Source organism: Chlorocebus sabaeus, chromosome 21, assembly GCF_047675955.1.
Source record: "Chlorocebus sabaeus isolate Y175 chromosome 21, mChlSab1.0.hap1, whole genome shotgun sequence".
Classification (NCBI taxonomy): domain Eukaryota; kingdom Metazoa; phylum Chordata; class Mammalia; order Primates; family Cercopithecidae; genus Chlorocebus; species Chlorocebus sabaeus.
This window is the reverse complement of record NC_132924.1, coordinates 35,301,488-35,325,656: the sequence shown is the minus strand read 5'-3', so window position 1 is coordinate 35,325,656 and position 24,169 is coordinate 35,301,488. Positions and strand designations below refer to the sequence as shown.

The window sequence follows — 24,169 nt, the reverse complement described above, 5'->3', positions numbered from 1 at the left end:
ATTCCTGACTCAGCTTGGAATATAAAGTCAAATGGATCTTATGTGATATTTTCTGCAGAGATAGCCAGGAATTACTCTATTGATGTCCTATGGATTTCTGATCAATTTATTTGAGAAAACTTCTACATTCAGTAATTTACATCCCTCTAATGACCATTCAGTAGCCACATGAAAATCATCTAGATTAGGCTCCCAAACCCAAATTGAACTTTGCATTAATTATCAGTGCTGTGGGGCGTAGCAGATGGATCAGAGAAGCCTGTGTTTACAGAGCTGAAGAACTCATGGAATATTTCCCAGTGAGAGGACCATCATAAGAAGGGTTGTCTTCCTTGCCTTTGCTGATTTGTAGCTGAACAGAAATCCTTCCGTTTCATTCATTGGTCTAATCGTGATCTCAGGGCTTTATTTTCCTAATTCACCAAATACAAACGCAACTGGACAACATCTCTTCCACTCTTAAAGGGCCGCTCATTCAAGTGGCTTTGCTGACCAACCCTACCTGGGCTTCCCCAAGTCCATCACAGCTACCGCTGCAGGTGGAAAAAGCAAAAAAAGCCAGACACAGCAGTAAGGAAGGAAGAAAGAAAGAGGAACTGCCACCGCAATGAGTAAATCTTCATTATTGTAAAAAAGGAAATCATCACTTTACTATCCTCATTTTTATGATGAAGTAAAATAAAATGGAAAGGAAGAGCGAGAGAAATGATTGCTTGGTAAACGGCCTCAAACCTAGCACGTGTTTATTTAAGCGTCTCTGCAAACATAACCCGGGGTGTCCGTTAAATCAGCAGGCATGTCAGTTGGCACTTCTGGTTACAGACCATTTTACGGCCATACATCATTCACAGCCGTAAAAGCCATTTGCCCTCTGTCACCCACCCAATCAGGATCCAGCCAAGAGGAAGCTGAGCAGGAGCCTGGCAGTTTTCTTCGGGCTCCTCTGCGTTTCCGCAACCTGGTTCAGGAGAATGTCACAAAAAATTAACTCCCCTGGGTTATCAAGGACCCCTCCCCACTAAGGAGCAATATGGAATTTCAGGGTAATATTTACCCCTCCCCAAGCAACACCTTGTAACGTGCCAGAAGAGGCAGAAGCGCAGCAGGCATCACACACAAGACCTGGGTAGCACCTGCTGCTTTGAACCGTTGGAATGAAAGGCCGAGGAGGGGTCGCTGCCCGTCCACGCTTCAGCGATTCACTCCCGCTGCCCGCTTGCAGCAGACTTGAAATTGATGTCAGCGTCTAAGCCACCCAGCTAGTGACCTTGGCCTGCCCTTGCTTCACTCTTGCAAGTTCCCATTTTTTCATTCTTGCTTCCTCACTATCATTTCATTACCGAAACCAAAATGCCTGCCGAGGCCTGCCGACTACCTGGGCCCTGCTAACCACGTGTCTTTGGGTCCTCCCCACACCCTTTGCCTCCGGGATGGGATTTCACTTGAAATGCCTCTCCAAATCTGTGTTCTCTTTACATCTATTATTTGTTAACTCTTTCTTATGCACTTCCTCACTTATGAATAAAGCCCAGCAGCAGTTATCATAACCCCAGTGGGTGCTGGGACAGCCCCATCTGGTCCCCCACTCTATCTCTGTTTGGATATTTCGCGTATCTTCCCGCCTCTCCAGTCGTAACAGGCTAGGATCAATTTTCCAGTGGCAGCTTGGAAATAATAGTACAAAATGTATATTAATACAGAAATATATTGTGAAACTGTCCTTAAACAAACAAATGAGCCACTTTAAAATATTACTGCTATAAATGACCATGACAGTAGCACAGCACATATAATAAAAAATAACTGCTGAAGAGAAGCTGCTGAATTACTATAGTAATAAACCAGATGTGATTATTATCATTTAACACGGTCATTGAATACCATGAATCCCTGAAGCCATTAAAATATTTATGATTAAACATTTGCTATTCCTTATAACAGAACATATAGTTGGGTACTAAAAAACTGTTAAAGTATTATTTCAGCTAATATATGCGAGTTCTATAATAGAGGTCAACCAAGATTGCCTGAATCCTTCAAAAGAGGGACAAACAGCTGCCTCTCCATATCTTGACATATTGCAGGATGTTTATGCTAGTATTATATACTCTCATGGTACTGGGTAGCGTGTATCAACTATACACTACTAAGCTGGAAATATTTCCCTCTTCTATATGTTCATGGACAGATGTGGGCTTGGGGACTGTTCTAGTCATTCTAGAGAAAAAGCAGATGGAGCAGATGCTTTCAAAGCCCTGTTCATAGCCTCTTGGCACTCATCTCGAGCATCCTACAGCAAGTGTCTCCACCAGTGGACCTCCACCCATGCCTGAAGTACCAGGGGATTAATGCCCCTGCGAGTAGCCCTCAACTATGGCAGGTGGAAGTTGGAGAATAAATATCTTGGCCACATTTATGGACATACCTCTTGCTTGAAATCAGTCCCCTGGCTGTGCTCTGGATACCCTGGTTGCTTCCCGGATGATTGTTTTCAGTTAAAATTTTGGGTGGGAAGATGGCTTTAGCCTGGGAGTTTGAGACCAGCCTGGGAAACATAGGGAGACCCCCATCTCTCCATAAAAGGAAAGACAAGAAAAATATTAGGTGTGGTGGCAAACATCTGCAGTCCCAGCTATTCAGGAGACTGAGCTGGGAGAATCACTTGAGCACGGGAGGTCAAGTCTGCAGTGAGCCATGATCCTGCCCACTGAATCCAGCCCGGGTGACAGAGCAAAACCCTGTCGTATCAAAAACAAAAACAAAAGCAAAAACAACGGAAAACTTCAGTTAAATATAAAGTGGGGTTTCTTGTACTGAAGAAAAATATTACAATCAGTGTCTTAAGTTGAATGAGATACTTCTGCACACAGGGCCAGTCTTCCAGGGTGTTTGCTGCTTGTCTCTTGCTCCATTTCCAGGTCCGGCTTCATCAGTGGACAGGGGTTGATGCCAGGAAGGAAACTCATCCACTGGACGTCCTGTCCTGGTAGTAGCCCAGGAGTGGGCGGACTCTGTGTTAGAAAGAACTGAGTGAGAATTCATCACCATCACTTGGGGCTTATCTGAATATTTCGAATATTCACATTATCTTTGCCATAAAATCCAGAATTGGCTATTTATTTTCAGATGAATGCTGACAGTAAGGGCAGTAAGGGCCTTTCCTTATATCTTTAGGGATATATGTTATCCAAAAAATAAAGTGCTTGAATTGTTGAACTCTAATAAGGAACAATATGGTGAAAAGAAAAAAGGCGGGAATTTTGGGGAGAGACCTGGATTTTAGTTCTATATGAAGCATATGTTATGTAACTCTTTCAATCTTCCTAATTTCCCAGAACCTCACATTTCTCGTATGTGAATGACCATAGCAATTAACTGCTATAAATTGATATAATAAATAGCAATAAATTGATATAATGTATATAAGTTTTTATGTATACTACCATATGGGTAATAGGTATTTAATAAACATTGATTTATTAAATAATGAGTGAATGGTGAATTTAACCACTCTGAAGCTGTTTCCATGCTATCATGGTGACAACTCAATTCTTGGCATAAGTTGTTACCTATTGAGAACACATTTGGTTCCCAGCATGTCTCTCTGGAGCTTCCCATAATATAATTTTGGCAGTGTGACATGTCTCTTGTCATGTGGGTTCCATATTTGCCTTTACACTTCCAAATTATATTTGTATAGGGCCACCCCATTCTTGTTGTGGTTTCACATTTGTAGGTTTCATAAACTGGGCAGTGGTCTGATGTGTGCAGGAAAACTCACAAAGCCTTAGAGTGGAATAAAAAACATTTTCAAAGACCCCTGCTGGCTCAGTCAACCCTAATGAGCTATTAGGTCATTAGAGACTCTTTGCCATCAATTAGTCATTAGATCAGCAACCATTCACTGATGACAGCGTTCTCCTCCTTAAAGGGACAGTACTATTAGAATGCAAATGAGCTGTTGCTGGCATCTCTGAAACTGAAAAAGTAGTTCCAGTTTGCCTTTTCAGCTTGTCAATTACTCCAAAATCTGAAGTGAGGCCTGAGCCAGAATAGCTGCTTAAATTTTCAGACTACTTTGATTTAGTAAGAATTTCCAGCTAGGCATGGTGGCTCACACCAGTAATCCCAGCACTTTGGGAGGCCAAGGTGGGCAGATCCCTTGAGCCCAGGAGTTTGAGACCACCCTGGAAAAGACATGGAGACCTCATCTCTACATAAAAAAACAAATAAAGTTAAAATTAGCTGGGCATGGTGGTTCATACCTGTGATTCTAGATGTTTGGGAGACTGCAGTGAGAGAATGGCTTGAGCCTGGGAGGTCAAGGCTGCAGTGAGCCAAGATCGTGCCACTGCACTCCAGCCTGGGTAACGCAGTGGGACCTTGTCTGAAAAAAAAAAAAAAATTCCAATGAAAGAAGATTAATCTTAATATATTTTACATATAGATATATAGCTCAGGTGGGGTAAGACTGGCTCAAATTCTTTTGTCCATGTGCTGTATGAATCTCTCATTGCCTTGCCCATGATTTCTATGATTTTGCAGGGACTCATGTTCTCTTGGTCCCTTCCTGCAACCTCTCGTTCTGACTGACCTCTTATTTCTCTTGGACCCCAAGGTTATTCTCATTTCTCTGCCCTGTGGCCACCAAGATACTGCCAGTTTCCTTGAGGGCCTCCAATCACTACTCAATGCAATGTATATAGACCTATAGTGACAATTCCATGTGTGTGTAGGAGATGGTACCTATGAATCCAGCTTTACAAAGTTGTAATAATTTACAAATCCAGCTTTACAAGAATTGAATATTGGACATCATTTTTTATAATAGTTCCTCTAACATGCCCATGCTTACGTAAACCTCTCTGTCAGTTTTCTTGCTAAATGTCTCCCAAGCACTGACTAGCGGCTCGTCTGTCTGTCAAAACTCTCCTCTCCTTTATCTGCTTTTCAGGCTGATCCCAGAACCTCAAAATTCCTCCAACGTTATCATGCAGAGCAATTTACCTCTGTCTTGGACCACATCTAAATGCCATCAAAATGGTCTAAGTATTTGCTAAAATAAAGGCAGTTCTCTCCCCTAAGAAGAATTCTGCCACAGCTCAGCAAAGATACTTCCCCCCCAATATTTGTGATATTTGTGCAAGTTATTCAAAGATTATGAGCATTAACACTTGATTATCTCATTATTTTCAGGAGTTATGTTGGAGAATTCCATTATCCACTCTTTATCCACCAAGGCATTGCACTTCCTGGAATGAACCTTGGTCTGCCTTGTTGATTATAGGTGAAACCAAGGTTTGTTTCTATGGGAATGCATTTCTGAAGTTACAATGAGCAAATATGATTCCCAATATATAAATATTCATTTAAAAATGCTTCTTGGCTATGTTTAAATGAAAGTAAGTTTTATTACCTTTAATAAACTGGTAAGAGTGCTTTGGGGGAGCATTCTTCTGCTGGGGATGTCCAGGACTCAGTGGGAAGATGAGTCCTCTTTTGAAGTGGATAGAATTGAGTTGTGTGATTCATTTCTGCCTTAGAGTAGTAGTTACTCCAAGACTCCATTGCTAGCAATTTTTACTTGAGAGTGCTTATTAACTTTAGTTCGTTTATCTTCAAATTTACTTTAATGTTCTGCAGACAGTGTTATTGTTTAGTTCTCTCCATAAAAAAAGAATTAGAACTGCAGGGTAAAGCTTGCATATTCTTGCAGGTAAAATGTCATGATTCTCTAATATTAATTTCTTTAGGAATCCTGGGATGGTACTTAGCAATAATGACAATAATTGCTTTACTGATTTTTTCCTGAGTTTTTTACTTTATGAGAGTAGCAATGCAAAGCCCTACTTGTGCATTATCTTCTGTCTTCTCATACGGACACTACGAGGCAGGCATTATATTAACCCCTATTCTATACTTGAGGAAACTGATCTCATGTCACTTATATATCACTGTTTTTGGAGAGGGCTTCCCTGGCTTCCCCTGTTCTCATGCCTGTCATGCTTTATTGTTAATGCTTGTCTGACTGTTTACTCCACCAGGTCAGTGTGGACAGGAATCATATCTATGTCAACACCTGCTACCCACTCAGCACCTGGTATACAGTAGGTGCCTAATAACTATTTGCTGACAGAATGACTGGATGGATGAATCCATGTAGGGAGCAGGAGTAACTCACTCAAAGTCAATAATGAAGTAGCAGAACTAAGACTCTACCCATGGCTGCAGGACTCCCAAGCCCAAGCTCTTACATGTCATGCAGAGGTTTCCTCCACCTCCTCTCCCCCGGCTCCCAAACAAAAACAGTACCTTAATCTGTACAGGAAAACAGATCCTGTCTGTTGCCAAACACACACCTTTAATCATCTCTTTGTGGGAATTTAAACTCCACGGCATAGCATCTTTCATCTTTGGGAAAAGGCTGAATTCCTCCGAGGCTCTGTACTAGGAGCTCTTTACTGAGCAGGGTGTAAAGTCATAAAGGAAGACAAAGATAAAGGCACTGCCCTCAAGAAGATTTGAATCTAAAGCACTGGGTTGATACCACTCGGAGCCGTGTAAGAAGCCCAGACCAAGACTCATCCAGTCTGTGGTCAGATAAGACATGAATTTAAAACTCTGAAGTCTGGCTTGAGAGTCTTAAAATACAGAAGTGGAGGTGGGGTGGAGTGAGATGAGGGAGAATGGAGGATGGTGGGGGTTGTGCAGAATTTCTTTTCTTAAATGAAAAGCCCAAATAAAATAAATAAATGAAAACATAAATCACAGTGTCTTCTCCAGGCTCCTGGCTGGAGGAAAACAAATTAGAAAGGGCTTGAATGAAAGGAGTATTGAGGAAGCTTGACTTGAATTAAGTGGTTATATATTTTAAAAGCACTTTGCTGGGTCCTGTAAAAATAGCAAATAAAAAGGTAGTAATATCCCCTGGCTCTGCGAGGCAAATACCAGTAATAAAGTAAGCTTGGGGGGAAAATATAAGAGGAGTAAACTTCAGTAGAAGGGAAAAAGAAAGCATTTGGTTTAGAAACACTTTCACTTCTCCCTTAATAATTAATGAGGAGATGCTATGTTTTCAAATAGGTATCGTGTGTCTTTCTAACACCATTCACTTTCCTCTTTAAATGGCCCCCCCAAAAATTTAAAGACGTAACCTGAAAATTTTTTCTTTTGAAAGGCAACCTAAATGAACTATTTCAGGGCTATCAGATTGTTATAATTTGGGATCCATTTTACAATCCCTTTTTTCATAGTTTGAAAAAAAATTCACAATGAAAATTATAGCCAGCATTCACCACAGGATTATTAAACATTAACTGGAGAGCTTAGATATTTTTACAAATACATAGGGGCTTGGGCAATGAGTCTTAAAGATATAGCTCAGAAAGAAAATAACATGAGAAAAGTTACCAGGAAAGAGCTAAATGAACTTCCTTCTTGTTAAGAAATGTTTCGGTCCTTTTGTTTGCAAATGGCAGGTGGGTCATACAATTCCAATGTAATTTCAGAAAGCCATCTTCTGAATGTAATAAACATGTCTGCAATAATAGGATTCAGAAAATAGCAAAACGCATTCCAGACGCCCTTTGATTGTGCATACAGAACAGAGAATTTAGCTATAATTGGCTATAACACAGTTATGGACACCAAATGACACACTGTGGGGTTGGGTGATGTAGCAGCTCTGATTAGGGACGGTACATTTCAGCCCAACACCAGAAATCAAATAGCAGCATATAGTGACACAGCACCTTCCCTTCCCTTCCCCTCCCTCCCTCCCTCCATTTCTCCCTCCCTTCCTTCCTATCTTCCTCACTTTCTCCCCTTCTGTGCAATTAAAGTATCATAAATGAGACTAGAAAACTTGTTTTATTATTATTCAACTAATCAGTTGTCAGCCAAGACTCCATTCTCTTCAGGAGCTAACAATTGTTTGGAAAGGGGAAGTAAGAGTCCATGGAGAATTGACTTTTGGAGAACTAGACGTAATTTAAATCAAGAATTATAATAGGAAATAAACCATTGCAATAAACAAGGAAACATGCACACAGTTACTTTCATCGTGTAATTTTATTCACTCTAGTTGAGAAAATAAAGAGATAATACTGACCGAAGCACCTGGGTATTTAATGCAAACTATAAAATCTATTATATTAAACAAAGTCAAAAGCAATGTGAAAGATCTTGAATATTCAAGGCATGCACCTCATTACAGACTTAGCAAATTAAAACACAAATAGGATTAGAAAAGAATAATGTAACAATCTCCCACTACGGTCCCTAGAGCATTAAGTCATAAATTGGGTTTGCATTAAATTGTGCCTGCAGTATTGAATTCAGGGAAAGAGCTGTGGGCTGGAGATAAACCATGCTGGGCTACTCACCAACTTTGGCAAAGCTATGTGTTTTCTGAGACATGTAGTAAATTTGTTACAATACAGCAGGTCCACCAAAAAAAAAAAAAAAAAAAAAAATGAGCACTTCATATCTTAATTAAAAAAATGTCTGGTGTCATGGCATGTGAGGCCTGCAGAGATGTAAATGCAGACAAAATCCACATGTGAAATGGAGCTGTATTTACTACTTAAGTTTAAAGTCATTTCACTAAAGATGCTGCTTAATACCAGACACATTTAAAACAAAACGAAAGTCCTCAACACAGGGGTTTTCATTAATTTTGTTTTGGTTTGGTTTTTATTCTTGTTTGTTTGATTTTGCAAAGGAAAGAAGAAAAGGAGAAAGCAAATCAAACTCTGTAAAGAACACGTGTGTACTTCCAGAATATCCAAAGAATGTCCCCTTTCATTCCATATGAAGATCAGACCTTAACTATTCTGGCTGATCAGTAGAAACATACATATGACTTATTTTAGAAAGCAAGTGAATGTACTTAAATCAGTTTTTAAAATGCTGCAGGCTTTGAAAAAACACTTGACTACAAAGCACGTTCCTTCCATTTCAAGTTTATTCTCTTGGGTTTGTTTCCTAATTCCCCTGTACAAGAGAGGCTGACTCGGGGAAAAAATGAAATTGCTGTCATAGTTCTATGGCATCCACGTGATATGCCTTATGTTAATTCCTACTCGCTGCCTCTTTGCATATGGGCAGGCCCACTCTGCTCCAGCTGTTGGTCCTTGTTTCTTTAAGGCCATTTTCAGGCACAGAACACAATTTATTTTCTCTTCCTTTTCCTTGGCATCCTAAGGCTGTTATGAGAATTAAAATGGAAGTAAAATGCCAAGGAGATAGTGGGTGCCCAAAAATGCTAGTCTAGGCTGGGCGCGGTGGCTCACGCCTGTAATCCCAGCACTTTGGGAGGCCAAGGCGGGTGGATCACAAGGTCAGGAGTTCAAGACCAGCCTGGCCAATATGGTGAAACCCCGTCTCTACTAAAAATATGGAAATTAGCCAGACGCGGTGGCAGACACCTGTAATCCCAGCTACTTGGGAGGCTGAGTCAGGAGAATCGCTTGAACATGGGCGGCAGAGGTTGCAGTGAACCGAGATCATGCCACTGCACTCCAGCCTGGGCAACAAAATGAGACTCCATTAAAAAAAAAAAATGCTAGTCTACCTGCTCCCACTTCATCACTGAGTACAGGTCATGAAAGCAAAATCTGCAAGGTATCCCAGCCTCGCACATTCCCCGGCGGAAGTCTAAGCTGCTGTGCTCAATGGTGCGCAGACTCTTCGGCTCTGCGGTGAAATGTCTAGACATTGCTGTTCGGGGGAGTCCAGGCCTCCTCTTCCTCCCCTGTTTCTCTTCCCTTCCTCACCCCTGAGCTCCCAGGGCTCTCCCTCCCAGCCCATCCAGCTGTCGTGGCCTCCAGGCGACAGGTTTCTGCATCACACTTAGCAGCAGTCTGTTTAAGCCTACGTTCTCTATTTTTAAAAGCTTGTTCGAAAGTCTAAATGGCTCCCATTTTGGCTTTAGTAAAACAAATATGGGCTAAAATACGCGGTGCCCCTTAAGTATAATGGATACTCAGGACCCTCTGAAGTTTCCCATCGCCAAAGACTGGCTTCTCACGGTGGCAATTTTTCTACCATGTTATTTATGTGGTGGTTTTACTTCTAATTATGGCTCATCATGACTGTTAGTGCTGAGCAGTAAGAGTGCAAACTGCATTGTACTGCCATTTAACTCCAGCCCATAAAATGGGCAATAAAACCGAGGGTTTAAAAACCGAACAAAACAACAAAAAAAACTTTCTGTGACAAGCTCACATCCGCTTCTGCCATTCTCAGGCTGGAAACTCTCACTGAGGAAACACATAGGGGCAGGTAACTTCTGGGGCCTGGGCGCCTCAAATTTCAGCTTTCAGCAATCCTTTATTGTAGACAAAACAATCCCAGACCTCGGATATAATTAACACATGCCAGGTTTAATCAGAACCAGTGTACTTCGTTGTTTAGAAACTAATGAAGGCAAATAGATGTTACTTAACACTGTAAATAATGAAAGGTCTTTTGTTGTTCTCAATTTTGATTACTATTTTTTGATGCTAAGAAGAATGCCACTTGGTGTGTGTGTAAACAAAGAAGATAAATGGCTGGGATGAGAATGAGTTGTCCATAATCTGATTAAAGCGATAGAGCTGGCTCCTAGGAAAACCTCACAGGGCTTAATGATTGGGTTGTTGTTCTTAATATGTCTAATGTTCACTCTTAAAGAAATCAAGAAAAATGTTAAGAGGCTCCTGATATTTCACCGTGGCAGTGGGCTGTCAGAGCTTCCAACAGGAAAAGAACATTCTCTGTGGCTGGAGCACAGTGTCCAGCCATGTAAGCTAATTTGCCCAGATGATATTAGGAGGCATTTTAAAACCTAAATCTGCTCCAATTCATTCACTCTGCTGGCGAGCCATCAGGGACAAGGCAAGGACAGGCTCGGTTTTGTTGAAGTCGTGATGTGGTAAAACAGCCGGGAAACTCTCTATTTTTCTTTTTCTTTGGTTAGTTCTTTTCCTTCTTGACACAATGCTCCTGGATTCCGTTAAATGTCTGCTAGTGTTTGGATAATAAGTACATTACTTAAAAGCCTGTGTATCCTCTAGCCCGTTAAGATATTAAGGAGGAAGCTTAGACTCATTGTTGTGCTCTGCAAGAGCTCATTTTGGTCAAATGTCATTACTTAACCCTTCTGTCTTATAGTGTGAGTTCTGTAGTTGTGTGTTTGTGTGTGTGTGTTCATGCAACAATTACTCATAATTAAGTAGTGCTGTACTCTTAGGAAGGTCTGTGTGCATTGTGCATTTCCTCCAGTATACAGTCATCATGGAACTTGCAGATCTCCTAATAAATTTTAGGATTACCCCAATTATATTAGGTCATTAGGATCTTTGTTACCTTTGAAACTCCAAATTGGACAATCAGATTTCAGATGGACAGGAACTGAATTATTCTGCTTATTTTAAGCCAGCAACCCAAATGATTTTGAATACTCCCATTTCAATTCAACAAATATGTATAGATAGCCCACTGTGTGCTAGTGTCCTGTTTTGTGGATGAGAAGCTGAGATTCAGAGAGGTTAAATAACTTCCCCAAGACAATTAGCAGGGTGGGTAGTCAGTAGCCTAGTCCTAACTTTAAACAAAATCCATCAGATTCTCAAATTCATACTCTTCCTATCACCCTGTGTACGTCAATCATCAGTTAAACCTCTGTGTTTCAACCAATATTAAATGTCTCAGACTGGGCTCTTTTCTTGGTAGTGTTCATGAATCTGATAGAAACAAGCAACTGACCCTTTCCGAGTCCAAAAGAAGGAGCGGTTGGCAGGGATGTGGCCAAATTCCTCCCCATACCATGGTGAGCGGGGTGCCTCAAAGTACTTCTCGGTCCCCCAATGTGTCTGCCTCCTCTTTCTCTCACAGATCAGCATTTGACTTTGGTCACTTTGTAAGCCCAACAGACTGAGGTTGGATTCCCAGAGACCCTGGGAGGACCACGGGGTAGAAAGGAAGAGAAAGAGAGAGGGAGAGTGAAAGTGAGCAAGAGACAGAGTTTGTTCTCTTTCTGTCTTTTCCAACCCTTTTCCCCCTCCTGCTGGCCTATTTTAGAGCCATGTTGTCACACACTGGCACACCAATCTGAGGGCAGAGAGGGAATGACAGAAGATGAAACAAAATCACAGCTGTATTAGAGACTTCTGATTTTTGAACAAGATGTGGAAAAAGGTTGAAACTAAGCTGCTTTCTCTTAGAAAATGGTTGCAGTAATTTTAGGGGCAGGGTTTTAGCGTCTGAATGTATTAGCTGAAGTATTTGAATATAATGAGCTATGCTGCATGGGGGAGTGGAAAGGGGCCAAGGATAAGTGGGACAGTTGGAGTGGTCTTGGGCAAGCCACTTCACCTCTCTAGGCCTCAGTTTTCTCTTCTTCCCCAGGTACATGTTGAGCCAGACAATCCCTGAGATTTTACAGGAAAGCAGTGAGGAGCAGAGCAGCACACTACACTGCAGTCAGCTGAGTGGCCTGAACCTTAGCTCTGTCACTTAGCTGGAGCTGTGTGACCTGGGTTGAGTTACTCAATTTCTAAGAGGCTTAGTTTCTACCTCTGTGAAATGGGGATAAGGTGTCTGCCTCAAAGGGTCATTAAGGGGGCTAGATTGGCAAATGCACAGGCAGCTTCTGGAGAAGGCATTTTCCCAGGACTAGGAAGAAGAACTGGTGTGTGGGATGCTTTGAAGGTGAGCAAAGGAGGATAACTTGTCTATGAAGAATTTCAGACTGGGAAAGGCCTGACCTTGGAGTGGGTTGGGGGTGCTCTGGGCAACCCTTTTCAAGGGAGGAGAAAATGGAGTAACTGTCAGACAGAAAATAGGGTGCCTTGATGCTAAGCTCTGTGGGGACATTGCCTTGGAGGAAGAAAAAGAAATCTTGGAACCCCTCTCTGTTTACTACTTTTCATTTCTTAATTCTTTATCTATAATGAAGATGGGAAGGTTTGCAACTTTGACGGTTCTATTTATTTCTACCATTTTCACCTAAAACGATACAAGGAGCATCAATTATTTCCACCCTGGTTTCAACTGCAACTGGATAAAGTCGGTTTAATTAAACATGTTCCATGTCTGAGGGTCTGTTTTGTTTCTCTGTCTGTCTGTATCTCTCTTTCTCTACCACCAACCACCACACCATCCCTGTCCCCTTCTTCCTTCTCATCTCCATTTTCCAATCTCACAGCTGGGCCCAGGAAAACACGGAATAAGGACCCAGTGAACTAAAGGGGCTGAAGCCATGACTAGGAATCATGTGTGTGAAGAAGCCCAGAAGAGCAAATCCTCCCCAGAAGGGCACGCGGAGACCGCTAAGGAAGGAGGGAGGATACCTTCTGTTCCTGTGTTCAGGCTCTAATGCGTCCAGGTCACAGGAGGCTGCCCCTCCAAGCAGAGAAAATGATCTGTCCCTATCAGTGCCAGGCGGAGGGCAGGGGATTTTGCACCTGAGCAAGGGATGGGATGACTCCCAAGCTTCTGTTCTCCCTGGAGTTCCTCCTCAGGGTCTCTGTGGACACAGAGGAGGAAGCAGGAGCTTTGTTTGCATAGTCATGGTCAAATATTTATATTTGTTTAGGATTTGCTTCTATAGAATGTTTTTGTCATTCAAATCTATTTCCAAAAGAAATCTGGATCTCTTTTATAAGAAAATGCAATGAAAACACCAGAATGATAAAGAAAGCAGAACTGAAATTACTGAAAAGGAGCAAAGGAATTAGATGTTTCCAGGCATCTGAGATGAGATGATTAAAACAGCCAGGTGGCTCTGAGCTAAGGCAAAAGGCAGAATCTGGGGCAACACAGTTTATATCATCTGACAACATAAAGCATGCACATCCTTTGTGTCGAGCCACACTGCTTCCTGGAACAAACTCAAGGCAGAATTTATTACCTGGGTTCCTGTTTAAGTGCATGTTCAATGACCAGTTGACAAAAGCCTTCAAATAGAGTTTTGCAAAAGAACAAAGAATGAGACATGGAGTACCGACCCTCTCTGAAAGGGTTCCAGAATTAAGATTACAGAAGCTGACCCAACATTTGCTCACTACATTTTAAATTGAACTTAATACCACCTTTTAAAAAATAACCACTTTTAAAACAATTTTTGCTTATATCAAAAGTAATACATGTTAATTGCAGGAAATTTGTAAAATACAGCTTAAAAGAGAGGCAGTGGGAGGAGAGAGAGAGAGAAATCTATAATTTATCACTCACCACTATTGACAGTGTCATCTTCCTATGTTTTTGTTTATGCATAGCTATGCATATCTATTTTGCAAAGATAATAAATTGCTGTACTATATCTTTTAAACTTTTTTATTTAATAATGTACTATGAATATTTCCCATTCAATTAAATACAATGACACTGAATGCTTATGATACTGTATTGATATTAATACTGTAGAATACATCCGGAAGATATTATTACAATATGTTTAACCAATCTCCTGGGTGCTAGATATTTGGGTTTCTAATATTTCATCTTTTTAAATTCTGTGATGAACATCTGGTGCTGTTCTCAGGGTACCCTCCATGACCAGTTGTGTTTCAGAGAAGGCAGGTCTGGTCTATTCAAGGCCAGGATCCCCCGGAGGTCAATACATTATTTGCCCAGTGAATTGTGGGCATATCTATACTTTTTGCACTTTTCCAGACAGGAAGGAGGAAGTAGTACTGAGAACCCACAGTCTTGGGTTAAGGAGCATTCTCTGGGCTGCTTAGGGAAGAAGATTTCTATCCCAAGGTCCTGCAGCCTTGGGATGGGTAGGATGGGAGCAGAGAAGACAGAGTGTGGGGCCAGCGTGGAGGCAGCAGGGAGGGGTCCCTCATGGCCACTGATCAGAGCCCTCATATTCCTTGTGGGGAGGCTCTAATTTCTCCAGAGATGCTTCTCTACCTGGAGGTCTGCCCTGTGTCGGGAGCATTAGTGGCCCTGCAGAGAGGTGGAACGTATTTGGATACTCTTACTTGTAGTGAGTTTGTTGCCTCCCAAAAGGTGTGTGGCATTTCTAAGTTGTTCTGCTTTTCCATGGTTCTTCAGAAGACTTGAATACGGTTTGTAATCTAGGCACCAAAATTGAAATTCCCTCCAAAGAGCCACACGAATAAATGACCTCCCATACCATCAAGTTCTCTCTACGCATGGCAATCCCTAGTTAACCTCAGACAGATAAGAAGAGAGAGTATTTTTCATCAGTGACAAGGAAAGTTTTTTCTGGCTAATGTGGTATAGTGGCAAATGCAACTAAAAAACACCCCCAAGCATGTCTTTATTCATTTGTACACATCCAACAACATCACTTTTAAGTACGCATAGGTAGGATAAATATTAAATCATTAAATATCTGAAGTTATTGTAATCCTATTCCAGCACTATTCTTTTTTGCTACATTAAAAAAAAAATTTCTGGACTGTGCTTCAACCTCAAAGGACATACCTTGGAAAGAATATTTCATTAAAGACATTGTTGGAGCAACTTTTATTATTCATTAGTGTGTTTTAAAGTGGACCTGAACAGAAAAGCTTTTTGCTAAAGTAAAAATACATCCGTTTCTATGATCTAATTGTGCAATTTGTTAGAATTTCTATCTATCAGTTCAAAGGGAAACTTGGTTTCAGTGAATTTGTTTTTAATAAAAATGTGCTATCTGTGATAAATATATTTCACTTTGTTCAAATGGATTTGATTGGGAAAACATATTGAGCAGAAGTACTGGTACAGCTTAATTTCATTGCTTTGAGAAAACGTATTGAATGCTGGTTTGAATTAAATTCTATTTGTTTTAATAAAAGTGTATTGGCCTGAGTGTACATATATTTGTTTTAGTGGCAGTGCATTGGATCCAATAAAACTATATTGGCTTCACTGCTTATGTCTCCTTTTCAGTGAAAATGGATTGAATGAGAAAACGAAATAGGCATGAAGCAGCCAGCCCCAAGGTCTCTGTTTGGTAAGAGTATCCAAATAAACTGGGAGAGAGGGGGATTTCCTTAGACTTTATATCAAAATATGCTTTTAAATTTAAATACCTTTTACAGTCAAGGACTCAGATGTGAAACTGAATTGCCACCATAAAGAATGCAATTTTCTGAAGCAGCCCTTTCCATGGACAAGTTATGGGACTGTCCAGGACACGAGAGGAAGAAATCCTCTGACAACCCAGAGCAGGTTCATCAGCATCCCTTAAACTTTACACGGGACTCATTGGCTCCAATTAAAGGCTGTCTACCAAGCATTCCTAAATCCCTTAAATGAACAGAAAAGGGATCATGAGTACTCCCCAAGGATGGTGCTGGCCCATCAGCATGGAAACAGGTCTGACTCTGAACTGATTAAAAAGAGGGGAAAAGGGAAACAAGTGTCACCCTGAGACACCCTTCAGAATCACCAGACTTCCCAAAGATTGTAGACCCTCGGAGAAGAATCGGCTTCCCACAGGGAGTTGATGCTGGTACTGCCATCGAGAAAATGGCAGCCTCTGCCAAGTGCCATCATTACATTGTGTAGCTGTAAATGGCTCCAAGATGCCAGGCCACAGATACTCCTTTGCATAGGTGACCTGACCCGAAAGCCAGTGTTAAAATAATGGGGAGTCATGACAATATTGGCTGCTATCTCTACGTGACTGTCTCTCCATTAAAGAAAGTATGTGCTCTGAATTGTTTTTCTACCAGAAGATGAACTTGATCTCGACTCCTCTACCTAGTTTCATTTAGCCTTGATGAGAAATAAATGCAAACACTACTTTCATTAACACCTTTCTTCCAACTAAATGTGCTAACGAGCTCCAGACTTCAACCTTCCCACTAATAACCGCTAATCCTGAAGTAGTATCATTACCAAGGAAATCTAAGCCCTTAGTGTGTAGTTGCTCATCTTTTGAATGCCTGAATCCTTATAAGACCCTACAAGGATAAGACAGAAACATTTATTCACAGATTCTTTTTTCCTAGAAATAGTCCCAGTTATATACTAGAAGTCAAGAAAAAAAAATTGAGTTTCTGATAAATAAGTTTTCTGTGCTGTCCTTGGAGGAGTGGGGTTGTGACCCTGGGGGACAGCAAGTGGTTCACTTTGTCAGAATGTAGCACTGATCAGCCACATTACATAAATATGATGTGGGGTGAGATGATTTCAGAAACTCCCAAAAGGTGAATGGAGAAATGAGACAAAGAGGGGAGGCAGCTAATGCAGGGTTTGTTGTTAAGAACGTTACCACTGTGGGCAACCGGAGCTTGAGCCTGCTGTGGGAAATCTAGGAGTTGGCAGAAAACCTATGTCTTAGAATTATCCCACTCAAGGGGCAAGGGGGCTGAGGTATGTATAGATCATGCACATTTATACATTCGTTTCCATCCTCATTAGTTGAGAGCTGCTTCTGGGAGCATTAATTCTCTAGTGGACCCAGCCTGCTAGGTGAGCAGGCACCATGGGCTCTGACCCCCAGAAAAAGCCTTAAGGCAAAGAATGCAGTTGGAAGTGGTAAGGCTGAAGGGCAGGGCAGGGCACTGGTAAGGCCTGCTACCCTATGAAGCCCACTTTACAGATGAGTAAACTGGGAAGTAGAGGTTTAGTAGTTCTCCTAGCGACACAGACAATAGGTGGCACAGGCAGAATGCAGACCCAGCTTCTGCCTCACTTGAAAGTCAGTGGCTTAACCCTTTAGCCACATGGCTCTGATCATGCTGTCCAGCTGAGGAAGCTGGCATGCCTCCCAAGTTTTTTTGTTTTTTTTGTTTTTTTGTTTTTTTGTTTTTTGTTTTTTGAGGCAGAGTCTCGCTCTGTTACCCAGGCTGGAGTACAGTGGCACGATCTTGGCTCACTGCACGCTCTGCTTCCCGGGTTCACGCCATTCTCCTGCCTCAGCCTCCTGTGTAGCTGGGACTACAGGTGCATGCTGCCACGCCCAGCTAATTTTTTGTATTTTTTGTAGAGACGGGGTTTCACTGTGTTAGAATGGTCTGGATCTCCTGACCTCATGATGTGCCGGCCTCAGCCTCCCAAAATGCTGGGATTACAGGCATGAGCCACCGCGCCCGACCTTGCCTCCCAAGTTTTAAAAATCATGTTTTGAGGGTTTTTTTCACTGAGTCAGGGGTGGGGGCCGTATTGCAGATAGGAGAAAGGGAACTGGAAGTGTTACATTGCCTGAGCTTCTGCATCTTGAAGTGGCCAGATAGTGATCTCTTTCAGGCTGAACTGAATCTTAGCATCTAGTGCATGTTTATGGGATGCTAAACTCAACTTGTCCTATGATACGTATGATACATCTTTGATTAATAGGCAATTGCAAGTGACTGCATGACCGTGTGCTCCTGGGTTATTTTCAACAAGCCAGGGACTCCCAGCTATCACCCAGCTCCACCAGCCCCCATGTTGTTGGCCTGTTTGTCCCTTTTTCATGCTCATCCTTTTGCAATGAGCTTTTCCATTTCAGCTGTGCTTGCTGGCTGCGAGCTGCTTTGTGAAGTAACTTATGATGACTTTGTGCTATAAAATAAAACAGCAATCCTCACAGCTGTTTTGATTCCATTTAATGAAATGGTGGTGACATCTGAATGTCACAATTGCAGAGAGGCGGATGGGTTGTTGCAGTTGCTGAGAGGAGAAAGATCAGTATTATTCCCTGGGCTAATATCTCATATGACAATTCTGCAGTTACCATTGCTCTGTGTCAGGCGATGGTGGCTGCTAGGCTCCAACGGACCTCTATTTTTTTTTCACTTCCTATAAATACAATAGGGCAGTGGGGTGGAGAGGATGCAGACGGCATTGTGAAGATTGGGAGAAATATTTCAGGGGAAAGAAGCACACACCTAACAGTTGCTGCCATTCAAGAACTTGAAAAGTACACCGTTTTGGGAAAAGCAATAGCATACATGTATCCCATTGAAAAGTGCTGGAAAAATCAGTGATTTCTCCTTCCTGACCGTGTGTAAAGCAGAGAGCAATGCTGGGAAGACATCAGACAGAAAACATGGAGGCAAGTCAAGAAGCCAGTCTCTCCTCAATCAATTATGCGAGAGTATTATCAAATCAATGCATTCACAGTGTGAACGCTTGCGGCAGATGGACGAACACTTGTCGGCTATCTGGAGCCGCAAGAGAGTCAGATTTATTTTCAAAGCTTGTTTGTCTCATTTCTCCTGCCTGGTGCTGGAAGGCAGAGCATGCAGCTGTGATTTTTCAAATGTAAGAGATCTCCAACTATTTTATAGTGTGTGAGATTGGGCTCTGCAAGTTCAACTCTCTAGGACTTCTGGCTTTTTTTCCCCTCAGAATGAGGACAAAGGAGTGCAGGCTTAGCCAGCGCTCTCTCTCTCCATGCTTGCAGTTCTCAGCAATGGAAGGACGAGGTTGGATGGATCCATGACTGGCATTCGGGTCTTGGCTGTGATGGTGAGGTTTCTCCTACTGCGATCTCAGAGTTGGGGCATACAGGACGGAAGAGGAAGCGTCTGCCTGAGGCACAGCCTGTGTTAGGACGATGGGCCCTTAGCGCCGGAGGGTGTTACCAGTGGTTCTCAGGCAGTGGTAGCACTCCTTCCTGCCACCAAGGGTTCTGGTATTCTTGGCTGGCAGAGAACTTGATTCTGAGCTGATCAAGGAGAAAAGGGAGATCATTTTGAGTCAGAACTGGTAACTTCACAGCCTCTGCCATCCAACTGCAGAAAGTATTTTTCAAGTTTCTCCTTGTGGTAGGAATCTGGTTTTGTGTATTGGGCCAAGTGGAAGTTCATTCGTGGTCTTAAAGTCAACAAGGAGTTCATGAACATTCTAGGTCTGGATTTGCAGCCTCCTGACCCAGTGCACGACCAAGAAGCCTTGTTAAACAGATTCTAAGTACTTCAGAGCAGAGTGAGTGGTGGAGGATGGCCAGGGTCTCAAGGCTGTATGCCTCAGTGTATTCATTCATTCTTTCATTCATTCAATCAGTTGATCAGCAAGCCTGAATTAGGCCAGAGGTTCTCAACCCTACCCTACCTCTGACTAAGTCAGACTTTCTGGGTGATTCTATCACGCAGTCAACATTGAATTGCTGTGCCAGGCACTGAGGATACCATGGTGCACAGAACATTGTCCCTGTCCTCATGGTCCAGGGTGACAAAATGGAACCCAGCTGTGATAGAAGTAAGCTCAGGCTTCTTATAGAGGCAGCCTCCAACCCAGATAGGGCAAGGAGAAGGAATCCACAGTGACTCACCTGAGGAGCAGACACTGCACTGATTTCACAAAAGAAGCAGGGATTCTGAATTATCTAGTCAAAGAATGGGGAAGGCGCATTGCACAAAGTCCTGGAGAATCTACAAGGAGCCTCTTGTAGCCATCGTGTACAATGCAAGCTAGAGGGAAAAGTGGGCAGATGGGGAGAGAGGTGAGCTGGACTGGATGGTGGGGGTTTTGGTGGGTCATGCTGGAAAAGTGAGCCCCTGTTTTATGGGGAAACTCTTTGAAGGGATTGCCAAGATCAGATTTCATTTTCAGAGAAAACATCTGGCAGCTGAGTGAAACAAAAGATAGGAGGGGGCTATGGACAGTTACAAACTGAACAAACGAAAATCATTCGTATTTGCCACTGTTTACAATTAGGGTTTGGTTCTTGGGGGAGAAAAGATAGATGGTAAAATTTTATTGAAAAAAATTTCTATAAATTTCCCATTGGGTTGTTTTAGGCAAGCACTTTTTAAAAAATTGAACTGAACTTGAAGTAGAAAAATTTAAAGGTTTGCTCTGAATATATGTTTTTGGGGATACACACACATATTTGTTGGATTCTCTAAACAAATCACTTCTGGCTTGGGATTTTAAAAACATTTTTTGGGAGGACAGGATCTTGCTTTGTCGCCCCGGTTGGAGTGTAGTGGTGTGATCACAGCTCACTGCAACCTTGAACTCCTGAGCTCAAGCAATCCTTCTGCCTCAGTATCCGATGGCTTGGGCTTTTTTGGGGGATGGTGGTGTCTGATGAGCTCAGCTCACCTCTCACCCCATCTGGCCACTTTTTCCTCTGGTTTGCACTGTACACACTGGCTACAGTAGGCTTTTTATAGATTCTCCGGGACTTGGCACAATCTGTCCTGCCTTCCGTCTTCTCGCTGAAAGGATCATACTTTGTAGAGTTAATTAAGAAGTCAGCTTCTGGAGGCAGAAAAACCTGAGTTTAAATCTCATTTCTGCCCCTCCATACCTCAGATTCCTTGTCTATAAGATAGACTGGGAACAGCACCTTCTTCCTGGTAAAACAATGAAATGTATGTAAATACATATATATTCTTGTGAAGAGCTTAGCACAGAGACTGGGACATTGGAAGCAGCCACAAATGGTAGAAGCAACCAAAGAGCAAAAGATGGAAAACAAACGACTCAGAAAAGTAATGTGCTGGTCCATCAAGTGACCCGATTTCTATTTTATTCCACTTTGGCATGATCTAGCAACTTTTTTTTTTAAACAAAAAGGAAAAGGGACTTGTAGGTGAGAGTCTTAGCAACCAGTCACTACAAGCTTTGTGCAGAAGAGCTATATGAACTCGATGATTTCTGCTCTGAGCTGCTGAACTAAAACTGACTTGCAAAATGACCCACCTCTGCTCTGGTGACTGTCGCTTGTTCTGAAGGCAGGAGAGAATTTGGCTCCTTCGCTTATGATATCTACAGTAACCCATCAGCTGCTGTGCTGAAGGATGTGTTCAGCGCTCCCCTTTCCCCTTTAATGTGCCATTAAATCAAATACTCTATTAGCAGAATTAGTTCATTCCGTGTCTGCACTGAAACGTCCTGTGAATTGCGTGATGTCTTCGTAAATGGCCCTGTACTCTGGGGTCTACTTCAGCAGTTTATATCCTGCGGAGGAGGGCCAAGTTGCCCAAGGATCTGATGGCCTTCCTCTAAGTGAATTATTATGGCTTCCACAAAGGATAATTATTTGGATCATTTTGCCATGTGCAGGCCTGGTTAATTCCATGCACTGTTGATCAGGCTCTGGCCCAAGACCTGCTGTCCTCACACCTGCAGCCAGGACCTGCCTTGGCCACGGGCTTCCCACCTTCTCAGCTTCTCAGCTATGCATAGGTCCACTCTAGAGACTGGTTCCAAAATGCATGCTTTTCCTGAGAGTGAAAACATGGAAAAATTCCTTTTCTCAAAGAATTTAGGGCAGGAACTTAGCATGTCTACATTTTTGTTTTCTGAAGCAAGAGCTGGGATTGAAACTCAGCATCTATATTTCCATTCTCTCTTACTTATACTTGTCACCCAATACATGTGAAAGCAGGCAATGACAACTGCTGTACCTCTGTCATAATAATCTCATGCTCTGAAAATTAGCAAGGATCTCAAGCATGCAATGTCACATTCAGCCTGGGCATGTTGAGCACCAGCATGATTCTTCATCTGCCAGGGCTCTGGGCTGCTGCTGTGGGCACTCCGACTGCTTTTCCTTTATGTCAAGTTGCATGTAGCCAAGGTGCATTTCATCTGTTATGCTCTCTTTTCCTAAAGCAGAAAGTCAGTATGTTAGGGGAGTATTTGCTCCATATCAAGTAAACCTTAGAATGGTGTACTGGTAAATGTTTGGCCTTTTTTCAGGGGATGGAAGGGAAAAGCCTGGTTTATAATGTCCCAATTTCCATGGTGTAAATACTGCCACTGTGGCTGATTTCAAGCTACCAACATGACATTATTGAATACAGAGCTGGAAAGAAATGTTTGCAACACTCCCATTCCATGGTATTTCCATGAAAATAACCTCAAGAACCGTACGTAATAGTTAACTACATAAAATGATTAGGATGGGATGAGTTTTGAATATTCATTATATCTTAAAATGTAACCCATTTAATTATAAGTTTATACAATTTAACTTTGAAAATGACTGTGTTTACAATGGACTTGCAAAATTCCTCAGAATTTAACAACTGGCTCTCACAAGCTAATATAAACCAGCTCCACACACCACTGAGTTTAAGGATAGAAAATATTTCTCACTTACAACTCAGTCCAGCGTGGATATTTGACAGTGGCTCTCCACATGGTGACTCAGGGACCCAGGCTCTCTCCATTTTGAATCTCCATTCCCTTAAGAGCCTCAGAACCCTTTGCTTCCAGCTTGGGGTTGGGGAAAGCACAGAAGTTTTCATATGGGTAGTTCTCGTGGCCCAGACTTGGAAATGGTTTGTCACTTTTGTCCATATTCTGTTGGTTGGAATTCTGTCACATGGCCACACCTGACAGCCAGAGAGTCTGGGAAATATAGTCTAGCTGTGTGGCCAAGAAAGACAGGAAATGGGGTGGGTGAGCATCTAGCCCGATTTTGCCACAGCACTGGGATTGACTCCTTTACTGGCTGATGTCAGGAAGCAGGTAGACTAGGGAGGAAGAACAGCTGCCCGCCTGTCCTTATTGAGCATTCGGGAGTTTAACAGGCATGAGCAATGAAATTAATTGTTATGAATTTGGCAATTAATAAATAGAACTATGCCTGTGTAGGAACAGGATAAATGTTATTTACTATTACTGATGGGCGGGATGTTGTGGCAGTTGCATGAGCTGGTTTTTCAAAGCTCAGTGGTCCCTCCATTCACTCATCCACATATCCAATAAACCTTTAGCGAGGCTCCGTGTTAGCTTCTGGGGATGCAGATGTGCTTAGGACATGCTTATAGTCCAGTGAGGAAGACAGAATCAGACAAGCCAAGGCCAAGATCAGTGTTCTAACCAATGAGAGAGCAGCTAAAATTCTGGAAAGTTATTTTCCTCTTTCTAAGGAGGAGACAGTTGATGTGGTCCTAGATGGATGTATGGGTAGAATTTTCTAGGTATAGAAGGGGAAAGATATTCCAGGTAAAGGAAACAGCTTGTGCAAAAGTTGAGGGGAATGGCAGAGCATGGCTTGTTCCAGAAATGGCAAGAAACTCTGTGTCCAGAGATGGGGCTGAATAGATTGGCTATGTCAAATTGTAAAGAGCTTTCCCTGGAGTGGATGGGAGTTTGGAATTTACCTGTAGGCCCATGCTTCTCAAGTAGGGGACACCTACCTCCAGGGATACTCAGGGATATGCCAGGAAGGATGTAAATACAGAGGAAACTTTCTTTATTTCTTCCCTTGATGGTAAGCAATTCAAAATGAGTTTTGAGAAGTCCTAGAAAAGAGTTCTTTCCATCTCAG

General features: G+C 42.2%; 1 pseudogene; it reads right to left on the bottom strand.

The window, feature by feature from the left end:
• Nucleotides 1-11,639: 11,639 nt before the first annotated feature.
• Nucleotides 11,640-23,193, bottom strand: LOC103227373 (uncharacterized; annotated as a pseudogene).
• Nucleotides 23,194-24,169: the final 976 nt, after the last annotated feature.